Genomic DNA, 16,924 nt, shown 5'->3' with positions numbered 1-16,924 from the left:
CATCAAACTAAAGGACAGACTATCAGATGAAAAGACAATTGGAAGAACTTCCTTGAGAGATGAGTCCTTTGGTGAGGTCAGTCAATAAAAACAGTAATTTGTTGGCTCATCTGGGCCCAGATTCAGGTAAAAACAGGGACGTATTTTTGAAATTTAACCAGAAAAGGTCTTAAATAAGGAGAATTGGAATTTAGGTCATAGACTGGGACATGTTTGTTTTGAAGAATTTCACATCTATGATACCCTCCTCTCCATCCTTAATATGTTTAAGAGAGTTCCAGTGAGTCCTAAGAAAGGTTTTTCAAGACTCAGCAGACCTTGTATTGGACAATGATGCTTTAATTAAAAGAACAAAAATTGTAGCCACAAGAGATACTTGTCAGTGAACACACCGTGCAAAATCCTTTCTACCCATTCTCTTATTTAATATTTCTTACAAACCTATGAGGCACACATTAGCCCCATTTTCATGAGAAAAAGCCGACTTTTATGAGAGGTTGTTATCGGACGCTATTGTTGAGGAATCTCTGGAATTACAATCATGTCTGGATTATCCAAGGGAGCTTTGAACCTACCCTTCTAATGATACACAATTTATCAAGCATTTGTCCGTTTCTATCCAGATGACCTTCTGTGGAATAGTTCTGCAGCACACATACTGGCTTACTAGCTTTCATGGTGTGAGAATGTTGTTTTGAAGATCTGTACTTACATAAAATTATTTTGAAGCCATGCTGTGGTGGGAAATAATCCAATATAAAATCAGGCACACTTTTGTCAAAGAATTTCTAACAGAGGCAGAATGGCCTGGGAGCCAAGGATAGAGATTCAAGAGCTGGATGTCTGGGTTTGAATCCCATTCTGTCATTTATTAGTAGTGAGACAAACTATTTAACTTGTTTGTGCCTTCATTTCCTCATCTGTAAAAGGGAGATAGTAATGGTAGCCTACCTCATAGGGTTGTTGAGAGGATTAAACGATTAGCTTATTTAAAGCGCTTGGAATCATGCCTGATGCCTGGTAAATACTCTGTAAATATTAGCTATTGTTTTATTATTATTATTGACATAGGTAATTGTCTTGTGTCTTATTTCTGTATACAATATAATCATTTTATTCTTCTGCTCAAATCCTTTCATAACTCCACATTCCTTTTATAAATTACAATAACTTTCATTTTTGATTATTTAACACGTGCCAGGCATTGTGACAAACACATGGCCTCATTTAATCTACACAAAAATCGTAAAAGGTTGGCAGGGTTATTAACACCATTTTCCAGATGAGAAAAATGGGATTCCAAGAGATTTAAAAATTTGCCAAGATAATAAAGCTAACAGTGGCAGATTTTGAGTAGAAACCTAGTTTCGGATAATATCAATGCTATTAATCGCTGTGTTATAATTTGTAACCTCTCTTCCTCTGGCTTCCTACTCACCCAATATCCTTTAGAACACTGTGCCATCCACCTTGCCAGCCTGTTCTCACCCGACTTCTTCCCAGAAGTTTACACTCCACTCTAGGAATGCTAAATGACTTGCAGGGTTCTAAGCTCTTCCATGTCCTGTGATTCCATATGTACTGTTCTCACCATCTTTAGTGCCCTGTCCACTGGTAAATTAAGAAAGTAACTACTCATTCTTCAAGAATCATGTTGTGTCACCTCTTCTTTGAGGTCTTCTCTTACTTTTTAGAGCATATATTAGGCTGTTTTGTCTCATGCACTCATACTATCCATTACTCAATGTCCAGCTTTTTTCCTTTTTAAAAAATATTTATCATCCCACCAGACTGTGAGCCCTTCAAAAATAGGTAACTTTTACTTTTAATATCTGCCTTCTCCAGAAGCCATAACTGAGTCTTTTACAAAGTAAGCAAGTTATAAAATTATGAAATAGTTGAATCAATGAATACAAATTTTAGATTGTTTTCTAGAGCAGCATTATCCAATAGAACTTTTTTATGATAATGAAAATGTTCGGTATCTGTCCAATTGAAATCGTGGAATGTGGCTGATGCAACTGCAGAACTGTAATGTTATTTAGTTGTAAGTAATCTACATTTAAATAACTACCTGTGGCTAGTGACTAATGTACTGGACAGCACAGTTGTTGAGTTAGAGCTGAAGCAGGGTTTTATTGAAAGTTCTTCTTGAGTACACCTTATCTTTATTTCCTTCTCAGTTATATACTGTATCTTATACTTGGTCAAAGTCAGGGTGTTACATATACTGAAGAACAGAGATTTTAAGATGTTTCAATGAGAGAGCAACACTATTCTATTATCACACTACAGCCCTTCTACTGATAGGCTTCTCAGAGGGGAAATTTGGGCTCTCAGAGCCACTCCCGTAACTGCAGCAATAATTTTTGTGATAGGGTTAGCAATTTTCTCCACCATGTTTGGGTTCACGAGGGATATTTGGGGCCCAAGTAAGATGTCTGTGTTGGGTGCTTTCAGGTTTCCTACAGAGCTAACACGTGGGAAAAGACATCAGATTCTTTTTATCTGCTTCCACTGGGGCCCCTCTGACATTATGCCCATATATCTGTTTTCCACTTGTCTTATTATAGTGTCATTCTTTGTTTATGTTCTATCTTCTCCCTGTCCTGGGTGACTTAATTGAGCACCAAAATCTTTTTCTTATGCATCTTTATTTCCCTAGGACTTACCATAGCCTTTGATGTAAGGAAAGAGGATCAATAAATGTTTGATGAATGAATGAATAAACATTGAATTGAGGAATAAGCCAACAACTCCTGGGACTCCAAGAGGCTAACACGTTCATCACAGAAGAATGAATATACCAGAGTGCTACTAGCCTGCAGCAGTGTCACCCACTAGACAGAGAGAGACATGTGGGCACAGAAACCTGTCCTGTTCACAGGACAATCACAAAAAGAAGCAGTTATACATTCTAGGCCAGTCCAGGCAGTTAGATTGGGTGGAGTTTCAGTCAAGTTGGCAGTACCATCCTGCAGTCCACCGGAGGGAGTTTGGATTTAATGAATAGGAAGCAATAAGGTGTTTTAACAAAAGCTGTTTTTCACAATCCATGAGTTGGCTAGAGAGCTTGCCCAGCTTCCCTGGGGTCTGAAATGAACTTGACCGGTAGATGTGCAACTCTTCTTGTGCAATCTTTGTCTGGAAAGGGCCTATGGAAAAAAATGTGGAAATGATGAGAGACCCCCAGAAGTACATGCTGTACACACACACATAACACCCATCCTAGGAGGTGGCAGTAGCAAGTTAAATGCTGAAATGGGGTGTGAACAGGGCTTCATCTCAGTTCAATCCAATTCAATTCAGTAAAAATTTAGTGAGTATGTACTTGCTGGGGAGATACATGAATAATTAAGACACTATTTCTTCCTTTAAAGAATTCACAACCTAGTACAGCAGAAAGGCTATAAACTAATAACTTGTAACAGAATATGATGAATGCAATAATAGAGGTGAGCTGGGTCCAGTGGTGGCACAGTGGAGGAGATGGTTAGCTCTACCTGAGTTTGTCTTGAACCATGCGTAGAAATTCTTTGGCTACATGGGTTGGGCTGGGATAGAGACTAGAAGGGAAGGGAAGGACTCTCCGTTTAGAAGCAAGAGCATAAGCAAAGGCACAAAGGTGTGAAAGAGCTTGCAGGGGGTCTCAGGAGAAAGGTAACTAGTTCTCCCAGTGGGGACTACTGAGTGTTCGTTTTCCTTTTGTCAATCTATCCTATATATAATAGGATTCCTGCTATTATATATAGGATAGATTGACAAGAGGAAAATCTCTAAATAGGAAGGTCAGCTAGGAAGCTATGCCAATTTTAAGGTGAGAGGTTTAGGGTCCCAGTTAGAATTATGGCTGTGAAAATAAAGAGCAAGACTTTCCAAGGTAATTCTAGAGAAGTGATTCTCAATCTCCTTTCTATATGATAACTTCTGAGAAATAAAATATACACAAAATATACACAACTCTGCAACAGTCCTAGTACACTACACAAGTAGTGAATGTGGGAGTATAACATGGAAAATCACCCTAGATGATTATGGTGTATAAACCATCTTCTAACCACCCACCAAGGATAATCCTTATTCTAGAAGAAAAAAAGAACTTTGTGAGGGCTCAGAAGTGGAGGGATTGTGGCTGAAGCTGTAAAAAATAAATGTTACAGTTTACTGAGAACCTACAATGAGCTATGTTGTGGGCAGCTATAATTTAATTTGATCTTGATAATAGCCTTATAGGGTAAGTATTCATCCTCATTTTACCAAGGAGGGACCTAAAGTTCAGCTAGATTCTGAAACTTGCTCTAGCTCCCATTACTACCAGAGGCTACACCTCGATTTGAGCCAAGGACCATCTCATTACAAAACCCAAGCTCTTTGAAGCATACAACACTACTTCTCTCCTGGGAGCTTTAATCCTGTGACCTGAGAAAGCCCTAGCATTATAACAGAGGGGTGTCCTTTATAGTTAAGAAGAAATTGGCAAAAGGGATAGGTTTCAAGACAAAGATGCCAAGCCAGTACTCTGATCTGTTGCCTTCCAGAGATAGCTTTTTTTCCTTCAATAACGCCACTACAGTATATCAAAGAATGATGAAGAATCATTCTAATTTGCTAAAAGCACATGGGAGGGAAATGGAGTCATTCATTCATTTTTTGCAATCAACATGTATTTATTAAGCTAATATATCTTAGGTATTTTGCTTGGTATAGAGGATAAAAAGGTGTATTTATAGGCATTGTTCTTGCCCTCCAGAAATTCGTAGTTTTGTGCAGGCTAAAATATGTAAGCTACAATTCCAGTAGTGAATGCTAAGTGGTCAAGTAAAGATGTGTGCAGGGTTATGAGAACGTAGCAGAGGGAATGATTAACTCTTTCCTAGAGTTTGAGCAAGTCTTCACCCAGCTGCTTATGTGTCAGCTGTTTCTTAAAAGAATGAGTAGGAAATTTGCCCAGTGGAGAAGTGAGAAAGGAAGAGGGGACAAGCAGAGCAAAAGTACAGTAAACTGAACGTGTTTTAGGAGATGTAAGAAGCTCCATGTGGAGGGAAGTGAAAAATTTGTGTAGGATTATAAAGGGCTTTGTATTCTCATCGGAACAGGAATCTCATCCCTGAGTGAGGTGTTGTTGGTGGGGAGGAGGTATGAAGGAGTTGAAAGAAATGGCATGAACTTGGTGTCTCAGAAAAAAATTTTGAGAATCAATGGGGAATGATTTGATTGGAGGATGGTGCCAGGAGAACAGGATCAGACCCTAAAGTCCCGCCTCAAGGCAGAGCCTAGGTCCATCCTAACTACCCACCCCCAACCTTCACACACTTCTTCAGAGGGTTAAGTAATTTTAGAGGTCAGGTGTGAATGGAGGAGCAGTGTTGCCCAGCCCTTGCTAGCACAGAGTCCAAGGTTGAGGGCTGCATACCTGCCTATACAGTGAATCAGTGCCTCAGGGTCTTTTCCATAGTAACAAAGTTAGTCCTTGACACCTAGACATTCTTACTTCTTTTGTTTTTGCTTCTCATGTTGCCTGAAGGCTCTTCTTCTGACTTGCATAATTCCCTCATCTACCCGGAATGCCTCATATAAACTCTGTGGCTGCTAATATTTCATTGTCATTTTCAGCTCTATTACATCTTTGTCTCAATCGTTCTTTAGAGCAGGAGATGTCATCTAGAGGGGTTCTGCGGCTTGCATAAATGAGTTATGAATCCTCATGATTTCAAGTGGGTTACCAAACCCCTTCCAGGAGAACCAGGCATCTGGTTAACTCCAAAGTGTGAAAAGGACATTATGCATATGTATGCAGAGACACATGCCCTACAGCACTTCCCAAGTACACGCCACATTTTCATTCACACAGGCGCCATATGCAAGGGGACCTGAGAACTGCTCTTTGAAAGGAAAAGAGCTTTAACATATCCTTTCTTCACTCTCTTCTCTTCACAGTTCTTCAGGTTTCTTTTTCTGAACCCATGAAAGAAGTATGGAAAAGGTTTGTTTGAGCATGCACATTATGTGTTATATACAGCTTTGCACATATGTAGGCAGGTAACCATCAGTAGTTATAGGAGAAAGTGAGAAAAGCAACAAAGTTCAGTCTACATAAACACAACAAGGGAAACAAAGTCAAGTAGCTGCATTACTTGACATAGATCATTTTGCTCGAACTACCTGATTATGGAGAGTGGTACTAACAAATTTTGATGGAAGTGTTCAATAACTTGAACTTCTCTATATTTTGGGGTGTGATACAGAGGCCTCAGAATGGCACAAAAGGCAGGGCATGTCAGGCTAAGTAGTCCAGATGCTCAGGCAATGAAGACACTTCTGGAAATCCTATTACTTTATTTAGACTTGAGGTCGGATTTTGGTTGAGACTGTGGGCTTTGATTTAAGCCTGGATTTGAATCCTGCTCTGGTGCTAACTTGCTGTATGATCTTAGGGAAGTCATTTTACCCACTCTAATCCTTGGATTATTTATTTCTATGAAGATTATGATGCCTACTTCATGCAGTGGTTATGCAAATTAAGTATGCAAATTTACATAGACTTTGCAATGGTGTGTGGCCCAATGCAAGACCTCAATAACTTCAACTTTTATTGTTTTTACATTGTTACACATTATCTTGAACACTTCATTTAGCTTCAGTTTCCTTCTTTAAAAAATGGTTCAAAATGTAAATAAATAAAAATTGGACAAATAATAACTATCCTATTCACTTTATATAGTTTTTGTGGATATTAACAGTGTATGTAAAGATACTTTGTAAAGTGGAAAATTCTAAATATCCAGAAGGTGTGGTTATTGTCATTATTTTAGTGGTCCTTAGGCTGTCATTACAGAATAATTAGGAAAGGTCCACTTGAAGTAGATACAGAATGTTACTGTTCCTCAGGGGAACAGCTGCGTTCACCCATCATGCCCAATTCCTGTCTACCTTTTGGTGTGCAAAGCTGCCAAATACCTCCTATGTGTATAAGATGGATAATATTTGGAAATAAGGATCAGGAGATCCTCTGTTCCCTCTGAGAGTGGTGTATACAAAGTGGAAACCTACCGATTTTACATTTTACAACTGCTCAGCTATTATCATTCCTGGAACTTAAAGTTAGAACGTGATTACCAATGCCCGTCTGATTGATAAGCAGCCAGAAGCTCAGATACTTGCAAATTCTGCCAGTCTTCATCGCTTTCTCTCCCACAAAGATGGCTCTTTCATGCCTTTCTTCATCCTCTTGGGCCTTCATAGGGGAAGGGGAATTGGTCTCAGAAGCAGGCCCTTGACCAAGTTGTTGGGGACCTGTGATTTATTGCTGGGGCTGCCCAAATCCCCTTTCTCAGTGAATTTCAATGCTTTTACCTCTTATCTCTGTGACTCCCATGTGGAAGTAGAGGGGACTGGTGGATAAGATGGTCCATAAAATGGTCTGGCAATCTCAGGCAGAGCTATGTTTGAACCCCACTTCTGCCAACTATCACTTGCAGTTGTTTGGCCTGGTTTGAGTTATTTATTCACTGTGATACTTATTACTGCACCTGTAAATGGGGATAATTATATATATATATATATAAAATATATTATATTATAATAATTTCAATTATTTAATATGATAGAAAATATTTATAATAAATATATATACTGAGCAAGATTTTTCTGAGAATTAGTTGAAATAATGTACTTAAAATATCTTCCAAAGAACATAGTGCAGAACAAATGTTTTTTTTTTTTTGCTCTCCTGTTCTTTCCCTTTGATTTGTAATAATTCATTAACAGTTATTCTGCAACTTTCTAGACCACTCTTTCCCATGCATAAAATGAAGTTAAACTCAATGACTTATAATTCCTATATACCAGTGAAGTTCTAGAATTCCTACAGTTCAAGTGCTGCATGAGAGAAGTAAATGAGATTGCTCTGTACATTCTTAGGTAGGTAGGATAAAGTCATACTGGAAGATTGAACAGGGAGAATTTGATCTAGGTGTTATTGAATGAGTTGGATTATGATAAGCAAATAGGTATTGACAGAATGAGGAAAGACATACAGAGTCTAATGCTTTATTAGGTTCAACGAAAGCTGTTTGGGTAAACTGATTCACACTAAGGTAATAGGGTTTCTTCTGAGCTGTGTTTGTAAATTTGAAAAAGGGCAATTTATAGGAAGCATGAGCCCTTTTCTTGGGAAGGCGGTACTTCTCCCTGGCCCTTAGTCCACATTGGCAGGAGTGCGGCAGACCTTCCAGGAGACACAGTTCCTTGCTGGGCAGTAATCTGCATGAGAGCAAGGACTTGGTCTGTTGTTGCCAGGTATACTTGCTGATTATTGAACTTTGGATGAGTAAATGAGTATCACTGATGTACCTAAAATACTAATGTCTGAATGTGGAGTAGGATCCAGAAGAAGAGAACCTAGTGATCATTTTATAATAGCAATTCTCCCTGGAACACTTCCGAAGATACCGCAGAGCACTTTTGCAAATGCTGATTATTGTTTTTTTTAAGCTTATAGACAGCTTTTTCTTGTCTGTCATACAGCTGTGAGTGTGAGAGCACAATTCTCTGGGGACCTGAGCATATGTTCTCTCCCTGTGAAAATCTAGGAGAGAACCCCAAAGGACACATTGTACCCCTCTCCCAGCCAAGGAAGGAAAATCCTGCTTGAAATGCTCCCTTGGTCAATAAGTAAAACTGTAAGCTGGGAATACAGCTTTATAAACTTTTTGTGTGTTAGAATAAAAGAGTGAATCGATGTATGAGTCTAAAATTCTGGGTTCAGTCCTTGATTTTTTACCATAAGGTATTGTATGAAAAGCTCTCTAGGCTTTATTTTTCTCCCCCATAAATGAGATTAGACCAATGGACATGGCAATATACATTCCATGTCAGTCCTCCCAGTTGTTGCCATTTTATTGGCATTTCCTAGAACTGAGGAGCCAGAAGAATAGTTAGATTTTTCTGGTTCAGCTTTCTTATTTCACAGATGAGAAAACTGAGGTGTAGAGAGGTGAAGTGAGTTGCTGAAGGCCACAAAACGAGTTAGAAGCAGAGCTAAGATTAGAACCAACATCCTTAGACTGCCAATTCAAAGGTTCTTAACCTTATGAGTCAGTGTCCATCTTAAAATAACTGTAGACTTTCTGGGAGTGGGGGATGGGATGAAGGCGAATGCCTCATACAGGAACACATAACATTTGCAAATTGTTTAAGCAGGCAAATGATGGTGGGGATTCAGGGATTTCAGGTGAAAAGCCATTGTGCCGCACTTTATTACTCGAAGTAGATGTTGGACTCAAATGTTAAAAAGCAACATAGTGGAGCGCCTGGTGGAGCGCATTGGGCGTCTGCCTTCGGGTCCTGGGATCGAGCCCCGTGTCCTGGGATCCAGCCCAGTGTTGGGCTCCCTGCTCAGCGGGAAGCCTGCTTCTCCCTCTCCCACTCCCCCTGCTTGTGTTCCTGCTCTGGCTATCTCTCTCTCTGTCAAATAAATAAATAAAATCCTAAAAAAAAAAAAAAAAAAGCAACATAGTTAATGTGAGAGAAAGTGTAGCTTTGGCTTTTTTTTTTTTTTTTTTTTTTTTTTGGTTTAATAACTTCATTTGTGCAGAAAGCATCTCAACACAACTGGAACAAGTTTGGGTTTATATCTCTCTCCAAATTAACCTTACCTGTTTTGTTGTTGGCAATGTCTGATTTTTAAAAAGCCAGTTCCCTTTTTAAATATTACAGCTGTTGTTCCTCTTACATATACTTCTGCTAAATTCAGTGCTTGACTTACCTCAACTGTAGCCAGAAAACACAAGAAGGAACTGGTTAAAGAGAAAAGTTTTTCTCATTAACTGGGTCTGAAATTGGTCTCTACTAATTAGTTCTCAAATTGAATCTTTGGGTTAGGTGTATTAGGGTAATCTGTTTTCCTTGAAAATATATAGTCCTGGACCCTATCCTAGATCCCTTGATTCAGAATCTTTAGGAAGTAGGGGCAAATAATTTTTTTGTATTTTTACAAACCTCCAAGTACTTCTTATGCACACTCACATTCAAGAATTGCCTTCCTCAATACTTGCCCAAATATTTTCAGTCTTTAATAATACTAATCTAATGATCATTCTATCCTAAATGACTCTTTGGCCTTTAAAATGTTAAGGTAATGCAGAACTCAGAAAGCATATATGAAAAATGTAAGTGTATTATGCTAAAGTTTGTAATCTTGCATTTTCGAACAATTGAAATACAAGGAGATGAGGGCCTGTGGTATGGTTAATGCCTTGACAGGCATTATGCGGGGTGTAGAGACCTCTGTGGCCCTCATCTGAAGGGAGCTTCCTTAGTATATACACTCATTTTTATCTTCACAATTGCATGTGTTCTTGCTATCAAAGAATTATTCCCATACTTCTGCTTTGTTTTTTAATATAAAAACATCAGATGTATAATTCCAAAAATTACTTTAGCAAATGGTGAATATAAAATTTATGTCTTCTCTTAGCATTAAAAAACTAACATGCACGCTCATACCCTGGTAGAATAAAAACCCATATAAGTATTACTATGTCTGACATTTTCTAACTTTAAAACACCTTGGTTCTGAAAGTGAAAGGAAAAAATCTGTGGTAAACAAGTGAATGAATATCTCTTACTCTGGATCAAGCTACAGAGTTACTCAGATACATTTGAAATACATATCTCATGTACCCTCCCACCAGCAGAAGACCTGGAACCCCAGAGTGTATCTGAAAGATCTCTAGTTGGTTGAGTGTCACAGGTTTTGGGTTAAGCCCAATGGACCATTCATTCCTGACCTAAGGCTTCTCTGGTTTTTCAAGCAGCTTCAGAGAGCTCCTGGAGATATTAATTTATCTACTTTTCACCCTCCTGTATTCAGGTTTTGGATTCTCGAGTTTCCCACTGGGCCTATATCCCTTCTGTTTCTCTACAGCCACTTCTGGGTTCAAATCCCTCTGTTCCAGTAGTGTAGTCAGATCTGTCCATTCTTACCTGCAAAGCTTCTATTCTAAGGGCAATAGGGAGAACTTGGAAGCCTCCCTGGAGTAGGAGTATAGGATGTCCTTGGGGTCCTATATTCACTCTAATGTGGTGCTCAGTTAAACCCAGATGCCCGGGACTATCCAATGCATGGCCCATAGAATGTCCACAGACTTTTCAGTCATGTAAGCACACACTTCATTAAGATTGGATTGGTTCCTTTTCTTTCCATGGAAACTGTGTCTCTATTGCAGTTTATTAAAACTACCCATGCAGTGTGCACCATTATTCTTTTTGCTTGCATTCATGAATGGCGTGTTCTCAATAAGAGCATCCAGGTGGAGATCAATAATCAGTCTCCTAGTTAGGGAAGAAAAAAAAGAAGATAATCCATTGGTGCACTGCATTCAGCTGTGTTTAAGAGGTCTTATCATTAAAACAGCAGTAGGCATTCATAAACCAAGCTTGCCGGCAGTGCTGGACATGCAGGATTATAATAATCGTCCATCAGGCTCTGTCTCATAAACACTTTCCTTTGACTTTTGGCAGGATCACCAACCTGAGCATATGCCAGTTGACATGGGAACACTGAGGCCAGCGATTTAAGGATTTTCACATTTGCCTGCAGTGGTAAGATTTAAAGATATAACAATGAAGGACATTAAATATTACTGGGTTCTGGTTTTTTACACTATATATGAAAGTGAAGTTGTTTATATGTAATATTTTTTTTACCCATATGGGTTTCTATTCAATTACCTTGTATAAAACCACAGTAAATACAAGAGAAATCTATAATCCATAAATGTTGAATTTTGGCAAAAATAGGGAAACTAAGTAATACCAAGATTTTTTTTTTATTTCTGTACAATTGGACCAAGTAGGAGAAATGGTTTCCATTTTGAACAATGAAACTGTGTCTATTCAGAAGAGATATGATTATCAGGGCACAAAGGGATACAAAGGTTAAGATCAATGGGGCAAATGAAAGGGGAGGTGATTCTGTTTTTAACACCTTAGGGGGCAGTCATAGACTCAGTATGGGTCCAGAGATTGGGTTTCTAAAAGAATCAAATCTGTAGTCAATTAGGTGATTGCATAAAAATGAAGAATGCCTGATGGTGTGGTGATATACTGGATGCTTGTTGACATCAGAGGCACAACCATATGATGTTTCTTAAAAAGAGAGTCATAATGATGAAGATGTTGGCAGATGGATAGCAAATTGTGCTATTAGAAGATTGTTTTGAAAAGAGAAGTCTCCCACTCTGTGCGTGTATTTACATATATGTGTGCACACACACACTCTTAGATCTGAGGCCAAATATAGTACTGAATAAAGTATTATTTACACTTTCCATATTTTATGGAATAGAACAAAGTGTCTAGATACATTTCAAATATAAAGTAGAAAATGTATCATGTTGTGGTTAACTGGAGTCAGACAAGATCATCTCTGCCCCAGGTATATTCTTTGGACTCTGAACTGTTGAACTGAAAAGGTTAAATTTAGAAACAATACCCATTCTTTACCAACTTAAAGGTGAGCCACATCTTCATAGGGTGAGACTATATTCCACATTTTTAGTTCTCTGATGGCTACCATTTTAGTATATTTTCCACATATGTTTTGGTCTCCATTTTCATGTGGCCTTATAGCAGGTCCATAATACATTGAACACAATGTGACTTAACCAACTTATTTGTCCATTTTTTGTATACCACAGATGACCTTATATCCGTGAATTTTCAAAGGATATATTTTGGCAATTCAGTATTCAAATTTAGTCTTCTGAGTATATTCCTCTCAAATTGCCCTGCTGTTTTATTCAGTTATATTATTGCGGTAACTTTTAGTTTAACAGGTTGTATTCACATAATCTATTTATGGAACAATGGAAGGATGATTATTAAATAGCCTGGAAGATGCATTACTTAAAACTGATACCTGAAAATGACGGTACAACTTCACACTTTCATACATATAAGTAAATGAATGTACTATTATGGTTTCTTTTATCTGAATACCACATTCCTTTTAAAATTAAATTACTTTGCATTTGAGTTTAATGTTTTATTTCATGATTTAGATGTGCTTTCTAGGAACTACCACCAAGTTCTAACTCCCATACATAAGTCATGGTTTCTCATATATACATGGAATTCAAGATAACATCCTAATGAAAGTCATTAAATCTCAGATATCAGAAGGGCCAGAGTTAAACTGAACAGGGCTTTTTAAAATCCCCAAGACTGGGCAGTTTGAGCAGAAAAACAAAAGTAGGAGAAACATGCATGTGATTGGCCTTAATGAAACAATAAACCTCCATGGAGGCAGTCTAGTCACTCACTTCTGGACCACAGAAGTCATAGTTTTGTCCGAGCCCTGTATATCAAATTATGTTTTCTGTTGTCCAGAATGAAAGTCTACCAGAAAAACCCAGTAGATCATGCTGAACTGATTTGTGTCCCTTGGGGTATGTCCCTTGGAGACTTGGAGCTCCTAATCTCTGTAGAGAACCAGGCAGTGCTGAATGCTGTGCCACTTTTGCAGTGTGAGAACACTGTGTCAGCCAGACAGACTTGTTTGAGAAAGAAGACACTGATGCAGAGGGGTATAATAGAAAGAGCAATGATTTAAGAATCAGTGGACCGAAATCCTAATCCTGCCATTATAGTTGACTTAGCTAGAGAAGTTTTTTGTTTGTTTGTTTTTTCCTTCTTTTGCCTCTGAGATCTTAGTCACTTAACTCTTGGGCCTTAGGTTTTATTCTGTAAAATGAGGTTAATACTCACTGTACTCCTCTGTAGATTTATAAAAAGATAAAATAATAAATGGGAAACACTTTGAGAAACTTAAAATCATTATACAGAACTTAGTATTGCTAGAAAGTTGATTCCTTATTTTTTTTTTTTTAAAGATTTTATTTTATTTATTTGACAGAGAGAGAGACAGCTAGAGAGGGAACACAAGCAGGCGGAGTGGGAGAGGGAGAAGCAGGCTCCTGGCCGAGCAGGGAGCCCGACGCGGGGCTCGATCCCAGGACCCTGGGATCATGACCTGAGCCGAAGGCAGACGCTTAACGACTGAGCCACCCAGGCGCCCCGAAAGTTGATTCCTTATTAATAGCACTTGTCTGACTTGAAAATTATGTCTAAAAGGATCTTAATAGGTCATCACAGATGCCTTCACATTGAACAAAGGCTTACAGTTGTTTTGGGCTCTAATATATTTGCTTCCTCTCTAAATTGTGTTAACCACAAAAGTCAGTTGTTATAACTGCCTCTGACTCGTGTCTGAACCAGTCTCTGGTGTTATGATGCATAGACCCCAAATTTCAGTGTCCTGGAATTACTCCAAAAGGACAGCATGGGTAAGAATGAAAAAATATTTACAACACATCCCTGTCAGTAGGGTGGGGAGGAAAGGGTCTCTAGGGTTGATTCTTGAGGTAAATCAGTCTTTCCCAGACTTCTCTCACTCTAATTTTTTTCAGATACATATTTTTTACTAAACCAGAGTTTCTGCTTATCTTCCTGCCCCTGTCTTCCTCTCCATCCCTCCCCAGTCTCCTTTCTCCTCTCCTTCACACCTCAGAAATTCCTTTACTTGTTTACAATCCAGTTTTTTTTTTTTTTTTTTTTGGATATTGACCCACAGCCTTCTGCTTCCATAAATCCTACTTTAAGTGTTTGATATCTAAGACAAATACACCCCTATAGCCCTGACTTTACTTTCTGACTCCATTTCATTACAAACATAGTCAATATGAATTGGGGGTGGGGAGGTGTCTTGGGTCAAAAAACACAGTTTGCTTGAACACACCATAGTCTTTGCCCCTGCAAAGAACTGTTAATCACACGTCCTTTAAGAAAAAAGCCATAATTAATCAAGGAAATACAAATCAAAACTACAATGAGATATCACCTCATACAGGTCAGAATGGCTAAAATGAACAATTCAGGAAACAACAGCTGTTGGTGAGGACGTGGAGAAAGGGGAACCCTCTTACACTGTTGGTGGGAATACAAACTGGTGCAGCTACTCTGGAAAACAGTATGGAGGTTCCTCAAAAAGTTAAAAATAGAGCTACCCTATGGCCCAGTAATTGCACTATTAGGTATTTACCCAAAGGATATAAACATAGTGATTCAAAGGGGCACATGCACTCCAATGTTTATAGTAGCAATGTATATATCTAATGGAATATTACTCAACCATCAAAAAGAATGAAATCTTGCCATTTGCAATGATGTGGATGGAACTAGAGGATATTATGTTAAGTGAAGCAGGTCAGTCAGAGAAAGACAAATATATGATTTCACTCATATGTGGAATTTAAGAAATAAAACAGATGAACATAGGGGAAGGGAAGGAAAAACAAGATGAAAACAGAGGGAGACAAACCATAAGAGACTCTTAACTACAGGAAATAAACTGAGGGTTGCTAGAGGGGAGGTGGGTGGGGGATGGGGTAACTGGTGATGGGCCTTAAGAGGGCACTTGATGGAATGAGCATTAGGTGTTATATGCAACTGATGAATCACAAAAGTACCTCTGAAACCAATAATACACTATATGTTAATAAAATTGAATTTAAATTAAAAAAGAATAAAGCCATAATTATTAGAAAAATCACCTAGATAATAAACAGGAAATTCCAACAATTACATGTTACAGAAAATCTTCCAGAGTTCCCAGTTTATCTAGTAATGTTAGAAGCAATCAAGGACTATTAATGATGGATGAAGTTAAACATAGTGTCCAAATTTTTATCCAGAGTGCCAGAGAAGAATGTTAACCTAATGGATGTGGGTGAGAGAAATTGGCTGATACATGAAATACCAACCAAGAGTATCACCCATTTAGTTTTTTTAGGGATAAAATTTGAACACCATCTAAAGTTCACCATTGTGAAGATGTTTACATACATACATTGTCATCCTCTTCCCTGGTCCCAAGACCTCCAGCTACAGGGTAGCATCATTTTTACCTTCTCTGACTGTTAAACCCACCTTCATTCCTACTAATTTATTCTACTAAGAGAACAATAGTAACTAATGATCCTTCAAGCTTGGGTATGGTTCATTCTGTTCTTATGTTAGAATCTAGTTTAAATTTTCTTTGGATCACAAAATTCTGCAACTAACCGGGAAGAGTAACCAAAGAGAATTAAGATAGGAATAAAGTTAAGTATGAGAAATGTTATCTCAGGATACTCCATACAGATTTCTGTGTGTTTATAACTGACCCAATTAGCCTGAAAAATTGTAGTTTTTAATCATCACAGCAGACCATACTACTAAAAACTCAGTGAAACAATTTTCTTGGGATCTGGCTGATCTGGATACTATTATTTCAGTATTCCCAATTCAAAAGGTAATTTCTCTTTTCAATCATTGACCTCTGCTTCTCCCCAAAGCAAAAATGGAGATGAGATATAATCAGCAAAGAGAAATCCTTAAGACCCTTCCCAGTAATGGGATCATGAAATGACGGAAATTGATAGAAATTCAAGTAGGGTCTCTAAAATCTCAACTACTTTGATTAGCATTTCATGGAAGCTCCAGCAAACAAGTATTTTCAATTCCAGTCACCCACTATTCCTTTGCAGCTGATCAAAATAACACATGACTAACAATAGGAACCAAACAACCACTATATCTGCAATGGTTCCATCTATCATTCAGACATTTTTGGTGTAATAAAGTCAAAAGTGAATTTTCTCCTTTTATTTTTAAGTTTTGCATCTGACAAAATGTCATTAGAGCACAGTGACTTATGGGAAATTGGGATAGATTGAGAGCCTCTGATAAAAGATAATCTTTATATATCACTGGAGGATTCTTCAGAATTGAGTGGGAAGGGGGAGGAATAGTTTTAATAATGTGTTCTCTGGTGTCTTATCAACCATCTGCAAAAAATTCTAATTAACTATCTAAAGATACA

General features: G+C 38.1%; 1 protein-coding gene across 9 annotated transcripts in view; it reads left to right on the top strand.

Annotated features, from left to right (window-relative positions):
• The window catches only part of SEMA6D (semaphorin 6D), a 590,398-nt gene that overhangs the window by 200,344 nt on the left and 373,130 nt on the right, over nucleotides 1-16,924 (top strand). For all 9 annotated transcript variants that reach the window (XM_078079397.1, XM_078079395.1, XM_078079392.1 and 6 more), the window contains exon 2: nucleotides 11,524-11,604. The gene's annotated coding sequence lies outside the window, so the exon portion shown is untranslated. The remainder of the gene's footprint in view (nucleotides 1-11,523; nucleotides 11,605-16,924) is intronic.

Source organism: Halichoerus grypus, chromosome 8 (assembly GCF_964656455.1).
Source record: "Halichoerus grypus chromosome 8, mHalGry1.hap1.1, whole genome shotgun sequence".
Lineage (NCBI taxonomy): Eukaryota > Metazoa > Chordata > Mammalia > Carnivora > Phocidae > Halichoerus > Halichoerus grypus.
Note: the sequence above shows the minus strand (reverse complement) of the source record. Positions and strands in the feature narration are given on the sequence as shown.